General features: G+C 36.3%; 1 pseudogene; it reads right to left on the reverse strand.

Annotated features, from left to right (window-relative positions):
- Nucleotides 1-538: 538 nt before the first annotated feature.
- Nucleotides 539-657, reverse strand: LOC112477727 (annotated as a pseudogene).
- Between the last annotated feature and the right edge of the window lie 7,426 nt (nt 658-8,083).

The raw sequence follows: 8,083 nt of genomic DNA on the forward strand, positions 1-8,083 counted from the left end.
TATCTTTTGGCATTTCAGTTTCCCTGAGCCCTACACCCTTGGTTTGGGGATGGGGGAAGGGAGGGTGTCCTGCCTTGTGCTTCATCACAGTAAAGTTATTCTGGGTCTCAAAAGGCCTCATAAATCTGTTCCCCAGATGGAAGTCTCCATAAAAGGCTCCTCTCTTTGTGCAAGTCTCAAATTTCCCTTCAATTTAAATTCAACAAATGAATAATCAAATGGATGAGGTAAATTGTAATACCGAAAACATCTTTTTTGAGGTAAATTGTAATACCGAAAACATCTTTTTTATAAGTGAGCGTTTGTGAATTCTGACCTTCCTCCTTAGTTTATGTGTAGCCACGTCTGTGGCAGGTTAACTGGCAATTCCTCAGAAACAAAAGTCAAGGATAAGCCGAAGGCCATTAACCAACACACAGCTTTGAGTGAGCAAAATGTCAGCAAGTCTCAATATTTTAATTACTTCTTTTCTTCCTTCTTTCCTTCGTTCCTTCGTTCGTTCGTTCATTCCTTCTTCCTTTCTTTTCTTTTTTTTTTACGCCTATAGCACCTGGTTTTCCTAGGTGGTCTCCCATCGAAGTACTAACCAGGTCTGACCCTGCTTAGCTTCCGAGATCAGACAGGATCAGGTGTGTTCAGGGTGGCATGGCTGTAGACTTAATTACTTATTTCTTAAAAGGAATTTCATAACACAAGTTTGAGTTTCTTGGGAGTAGTTTATAAGAGCCTAGGATTTTTTTTTTTAAAGAGGAAAGTTAAGGGAAAGGTAGACCCAGAGGCACAGGACTCACTGGTTGACCTTGGGAGTGAAAAAGGTGACTTTGGAGTGAAAGACAGGGTCTCAAGGTGCTGGTCGTGGTTCCTGCTCTACAGACCCAGTGAGGCATTGGTGGTGCTTTTAGGACTGGTGGCCTGGTGCTATGTGCTGCCACAGGGCACTGGCTAATGACACTGTGCAGGATTGCAAGCTTCGAACTGTCCCCTAAATCAGAAGCCTTGCAGCAACCTGGGGCTGGATCTTCCTTCTGCCTGGTACTGCTGCTTTGCATTACAGATATGTGTGTGTGTGTGTACTCTTCTACCTGATACATAATTCTCTCGGCCTTTTATGATTTTTTTAAATGATAAAAGTACCACATATTGATTGAAACAATTTTATTTTATTTAGTCTTATTTTTTATTCAAAAAAATTTATTTTATTTTCTTTTTTATGATGACATTGGTTAACGAAATCCAATAAAGATTGAAACAATTTTAAGCAATGAAGAATAGCATAAAGAAAAAACTTAATTATCTCCCTTCCTTCTGGTTTCTCCCCATCATAGAACTGGATGTGAATCCTGTTGTTTTCCTGCTTTATAGAAACACAAACCATATATCCTATTATCTTATATTAAAGAAGTGAAGTCATATTATACTATTATTTTGCAATTTGTTTTTCTCAATATATCATGATTATTTCCCCAAATCTACGTGTTGAGAACTAAATCATTTAAGATTGGCATAAATTATATATAAAAATTTGCTATAACTCAATCCTATAAATTATGTATAGACTTTCCAATTGTTTTTAGTTTTTTAGTATTATAAACAAACTGAAGTCCTGTGTACATAAGTGCTGAAGCTTTTATTTTCTGTAGAATAGATATTTTGAAGCAGGATTTCTAGGTATGTTTAACTTCAGTTTTAACATATATTGAAACAATTTAATTTCTGAAAAATAGAGCAATTCACATAACCAACAATGTATGAGAATGCCCATTCCTTCACATTCTCCCAAAGACAGATGCTGTCGGTATTTCAATTTTTTATCGAAGATACCTTATTATTGCTTTAATTTCTAATACTTTGATTACTAGTGAGAATGAGCATTTTTTTTCATAAATGTATTAGTTATTTGCATTTCCTCTCTCATGAATTACCTGTCTATATGTAATTTTTCATATTTTGGGGGTTGTTTCTTTTTTGTTATTAATTTACACGATTAAAAATATTAGCGATATTAACCCTAGGGCTGTCATGATGATACAAATATTTTCTTATGGTCTATTGCTCATCTTTTGACTTTGTGGTGTCTTTCATCATGCAGACACCATGACAACATGGCAAAATCCTTTTGTAGTCAAATCTCTCAATCTTTTTTTTTTTTTTTGGCTTCTGAGATTTTTGTTTCTCTTAAGACCTTTTCTAGTCTAAGCAAACATTTTTCCCCCAATACTGTCTTCTACAACTTTTATTGCTTATTTTGGCATTAAAACTCAATCTCTCCCGGAATTTACTTTTTAATATGGTATGGAGGACAGGGCGCTTAATTAAATTTTTTTTCCAGATGCTTTCCAGTTATGCCAACATCATATATGAAATAATTCATTTCCCTCCCTTTGAATTGATGTGCTTCCTCTATCGTATACTAAGTCCCTATGTACCCTTGGATCTGCTCCTCGGTTCTTTTCTCTTTCATTGATCTATTCGTCTGTTCCTGTGCCAACTCTATAGAGTTTATAATGGCTTTAAAATTAGTTTTAATACATGGAATGGCAAGCTCCCTCATCATTTTTGTTTTAAAACTTTTTTGGGGGGCAGTTTTTGTACATTTATTCTTCCATGGAAATGTTAAGATTATCCTATCTAGCACGTAAACATTCTGGTGTTCTGATTGGAATTCTTATTATTTCAAATTATTTAATTAATTTTGGAAGATATATATTATTTCATTGTTTTTCCATCCAGGATCATTTTGTTTTATGTCTTCTAATAAAATTCTATAGCTTACTTAGTTTAAGTTTTATGTTTCTTGTTACATTTATTCAAAGATACTTTTCTCCTCTATTATGAATAAGATTATCTTTTCTTTTTTATTTTTTGTTATTGAGAATTATTTTTTTAGAGCAGTTTTAGATTCACAGCAAAATCGAGTGAAAGGTAAGAGATTTCCCATATACTCCCTGCCTCCACATATGTATAGCTTTCCTCACTACCAACATTCCTTACCAGAGTGGGACATTTTTTATTAATTGATGAACCTATATTGATCTATCAAAATCACCCTAAGTCCACAGTTTACATTAGAGTTCACTCCTGGTGTTGTACATTCTGTGGGTTTGGACCAACGTATAATGATATGTATCCATCACAGTATCATACAGAGTATTTTCATGGCCCTAAAAATCTTCCATGCTCTGCCTGTTCATCTCTCCTCTACCTGCCAACCACTGAGCTCTTTACCGTCTCCACCGTTTGCCTTTTCCATAATGTCAAATAGTTGGAATTATACACTATGTAGTCTTTTCAGATTGGCTTTTTCATTTAGCAATATGCATTTAAGTTTCTCTATGTCTTTTCAGGGTTTGGTAGCTCATTTCTTTTTAGTGTTTACTAATACACCATTGTCCAGATATATCACAGTTTATTCATTCACCTGCTGAAGGTCATCTTGGTTGTTTCCAAGTTTTAGTAATTATGAATAAAGGAGATGTAAACATCCTTGTGCAGGCATTTGTGTGGATAAAAGTTTTCAGCTCTTTTGGGTAAATTCCAGGGAGCACGATTGCTAGATCATGGTAAGAGTATGTTTAATTTTGTAAGAAACTACCAAACTGTCTTCTGAAGTAGGCTTACCATTTTGCATTCCCATCAGCAATTAATGAGAGTTCTTTCTCCACATCCTCACCAATATTGTCAGTGTTCTGGATTTTGACCATTCTAGTAGGTGTATAGTAGTATCTCATTGTTGTTTTAATTTTCATTTCCCTGGTAACATATGACATGGGGCATATTTTCGTATATTTATTTGCCATCTGCATATTTTCCTTGGTGAAGTGTCTGTTAAGATCCTTGGATCCTTTTAAATCAGCTTGTTTTCCTAATGTTGAGTTTTAAGAGTTCTTTATATATTTTGGTAACAGTCCTTTATCAAATGTGTCTTTTGCAAATATTTTATCCCAGTCTGTGATTTGTCTTCTCATTCTCTTGGTTTTCACAGAGCAGTAATTTTTAATTTTAATAAGTCCGGCTTAATAATTCTTTCTTTCATGAATTATGTCTTTGGTGTTGTATCTAAAAAAATCATCATCACACCCAAGGCCATCTCAGTTTTCTCCTATGTTATCTTTCAGGAGTTTTATAGTTTTGCATTTTACATTTTGGTCTGGGATCCATTTTGAGTTAATTTTTGTGAGAGGGCTAGGCTTAAATCTAGATTTATTATTATTATTTTGCATGTCTAGTTGTTCTAGCACTATTTGTTGAAAAGACTATCTTTGCTCCATTGAATTACCTTTACTCCTTTGTCAAAGATCAGTTGACTATATTTATATGGGTCTATTTTTGGGCTCTCTGTTCTGCTCCATTGATCTTTTTGTCTATTCTTTTGCCAATAATACAATAACCAAGAGAATCAGAAGACTGTATTGATTACAGTAGCTTTATAGTAAGTGTTGAAGTCAGGTAGTGTCAATCCTTTAACTTTGTTCCTCTTCTTCAATATTATGTTGACTATTCTGAGTCTTTTGCTTCTCTATGTAAACTCTAGAAGTAGTTTATAAATAGCCACAAAATAACTTGCTGGGCTTTTGATTGTGATTGTATTGAATCTGTAGTTCACATTGGGAAGAATTGACATCTTGATGATATTGAGTCTATTTTTATCCATGAACATGGAATATCTTTTCATTTATTTAGTTCTTTAATTTTTTTCATCAGAGTTTTGTAATTTTCTTTATATAGACCTTACACATATTTTGTTAGATTTATACCTAAGTATTTTAATTTTAGGAGTGCTAATGTAAATGGTATTGTGTTTTTAATTTCAAATTTCACTTGCTTATTGTTGGAGTATAGGAAAGTCGTTGGCTTTTGTGTATTAACTTTGTATCCTGCAACTCTATTTCCTTTTTAAACTGGTTATTGTTATCATAAATAATAGCATGTGAATTTTGTTCTTTTATTATATATGGCTACCTCATCAAATTTTCTTACTATTTATAATATGTTTTAAAAATAGAATCTTTTAGTTTTCTAGGTGTACAGTCATATATATCTATTTCTATACATCTAAACATCTATACAGTCTTATTTCTTCTAATATTTATACCTCTTAAGTTAATTTTGTCTTATTGCATTAATGAGAACTTGTAAAAGTAGATTGAATAATTTGGTGAGGGAGCCATCTCTGTCTTAGTCCAGATTTTAATGGCTTTAGTATTTCATTGTTTAATATAATGTTTGTTGTAGGTTTGATAAATAGGTTTTTATCAAATTTTTAAACAAATTAGAATTGGTTTCTGCATTTTATCAAATGCCTGTTTTTCTTCAGTATTAATATTATATCCTCCCTCCAAGTAAACCTGTTTCCAAAGGCTTCACTAAAACTGTTGCTTTCAGCTGGTAATAAAAGTTTCACAGTTAGCAGTGAATGTCATATTTGGGTAACCTGCCATATCCTCTGGAGGCCCTGGCAGGTGTCAACTTGGAGATGTCATATACATATCATGGGGCAGGGCACAGCAAGACAGAAACTAGGGCCTTACAATGAGGGGTGGAGGTGAGTGTGTCACTTCTGAAGGAGCTGGAGGAGCACTCAAGTAGAGTGCATGAAGCAAGGGCTGGGTGAGGAGAGCAGATTACCAGCTGTCATCAATCAAAATGTCAACGTGAATCTTTGAGGCAAGGGTGAGGCTGAGGGTGGAAGCCAGTAAGATCCCTCACTAAGCATTGGGTCGAAAACTTAAAAAACCAGTGGAGCAGTTGATGTGAACTGCAGTTGAGGTCCTGAGCCAGCCCAGGTGAATAGGGTAGTAGGAAATGAATTGTGAGGAGCAGATATGTGTGGTCCAATGTAATCTTCACAGCTTAGGGCTCTTTGTTAAAGCCCTAAAATCTTGCTTCTTTGTCTTCTTCTGGGTTGTCTTGAATACAGAGTTTGATAGGCATGTGTGAACAAAATGCTGGCTGAAAAATATTGAATAAGACACATAACAATCTTTCTCAATTATTAATGGATGCTTTCATCCTTTACAAAGGAAGAATTATGTTAAGGCAAACATTTTAAAACAATCCTTAAAAAAAATAAAAACAAAACATCGACAAAAAGTATGATCTGGAAAATGTAGAAAAATATAAAGGAAAAATAAGAATAGCTAATAATTCCATCCCTTAAAGATAACTTCAATTGATCTTTTAGTGTATCGTCTAGTTTTTTTTCCCTATGATTTGAGATCATATGGAATCTATATAGATAAGCAATTATTTTGCTTTCTTCATTGTTGTTATACCATAAGCGTTTTCTAGTGTCTTTAAGGTATGTGATCAGGGATTTCATCTGTGTTCAAGCTCTATCCTCAGTGCCTAGCACAATGCCTGCCATGTACACGAGGAGCTTATTTGTTGAATGACTCTAGTAAGTCATTAAAATCTCTTTGTGAATATAGCTTTAAAAGCTACATGAAATTCCTCTTACGGACATGCCCTAATTTACAGAAGTTTTAGAGACCACTGTTCTCCTTTTTTTTCTAGCCACCTGTCTTCCCATGGCTCAGCCATCCTGAATCTCTAGGAGGTTCTAGAGTGCACTAGTTCTTCTTCTCATCCTTTCTGTTTTGTGCTTGATATTTCCTCCACCCTTTGCTCTCCATGCTTGGCTAACTTGTCCTTGCCTTTTAGGTTCCAGGTTAGCAGACATTTCTAGTGAGACTGCCATGCTCCCACCCACAATTGGTTAGAGTCCCTTGTCAATAGTCCCTTTGCACTCTGACACAACACTCAGGTTCCTGGCAGCAAACAGAAGGCACAGTCTAAGTAGATCATTGAGGAGAACTTAATGACAGACTGTTTATGAAGGTGAAGTCAGGGTTACGGAAAACCAGCAGGGGAATTGGGGGCACCCTAGGCTAGCATCAGGGAAACCATGACCAGTCCTGAGCCTGAGTGGCAAGAAAAAGAAGGAGTTCCTGGAACCCAAAGACAACAACTACAGAAGCATTAGCAGGAGTTACACAAAGTGACAACCTGTGGCCTGGCACAGAGAGAGTACTCCTTCTTCTCCTCCCATTCCGCCATCTGCTCCTGGAGCTCTGTGGTCAGCTACTGGTCAGCTTTGTGGAAGCCAGGAGGCAAGGGAAGTCTTAGATACAATCATGAAGACCAGCAACCTGGAGTTGAGAGCAGGGCAGAGAGGGGCGAAGAGTACACCTGGAGAAGCAGACCAAATGTCCAGCGCTTGCCCAACTGTATGACCTCGCATATTGCCACCTTTACATCCCATACTCATAAAAAGATCCTTGAAGTCAGGAACAATGCCTTATCTCTTTGGGGGCAATAACTCGAAAGGGGGAAAATCAGTCAAGTGCACAGTAATATTCGCGACACTTCTGTTTATAGGAGTGGAGGATTAGAAATGTCCCCAAAGAGGAAGGAGTCCAGCAAGCCAGCCAGGATGAGTCATTGTACAGCCCTGATAGGATTCTCTGGGTGGGTCCTGTTACCACCTGCGAATGGGGGCATGGGATAATGATGACAAAAGCAAAGCCTGCTGATTATAATAAATTTGTCAAAATGTATAGATGTGTCCCATACAGGAAGAGATTAGAGGCATATGTGTTCATAATAGTTAAGAAACACTGGCCAAATGTCACATCTCCTAATTTAAGAAAAAAATAGCCAGCTTCTGATAGAATTTGTCACAAAAGTTAGTTCAAAGTAGCTAGCGTAGTTAGGACTGTGAATAATATAAAAAAGGGAGGTGACAGTTTATTAAAGGAGGCTATATAGGGAAGAGCCACTTAGCTATTTATTGTCGATTCTCCCTCCAACCCCATGGTGTTCTCACTGGTGATGAAACTCCTTTTCCAATATCCCAGGTGCGTTTGCAGTGAGTTTGTCCACTGACACACAGAAAAGCAGCTTCTAAATTTATCAAACTTTCATGTGCACATGAATGCCCTGGGGATCTTGATAAAAAGCAGATTCTGATTCCCTAGGTCCGGGTGGGACCGAGATTTTCCATTTAAACAAGTTCCTAGGAGATGCTGATGCTGAGAGGTCTTGACTGCCTGCTGAGTAGCACGGCTTTAAATCAGTAGGATTT

Source organism: Pteropus alecto, unplaced genomic scaffold (assembly GCF_000325575.1).
Source record: "Pteropus alecto unplaced genomic scaffold, ASM32557v1 scaffold121, whole genome shotgun sequence".
Classification (NCBI taxonomy): Eukaryota; Metazoa; Chordata; class Mammalia; order Chiroptera; family Pteropodidae; genus Pteropus; species Pteropus alecto.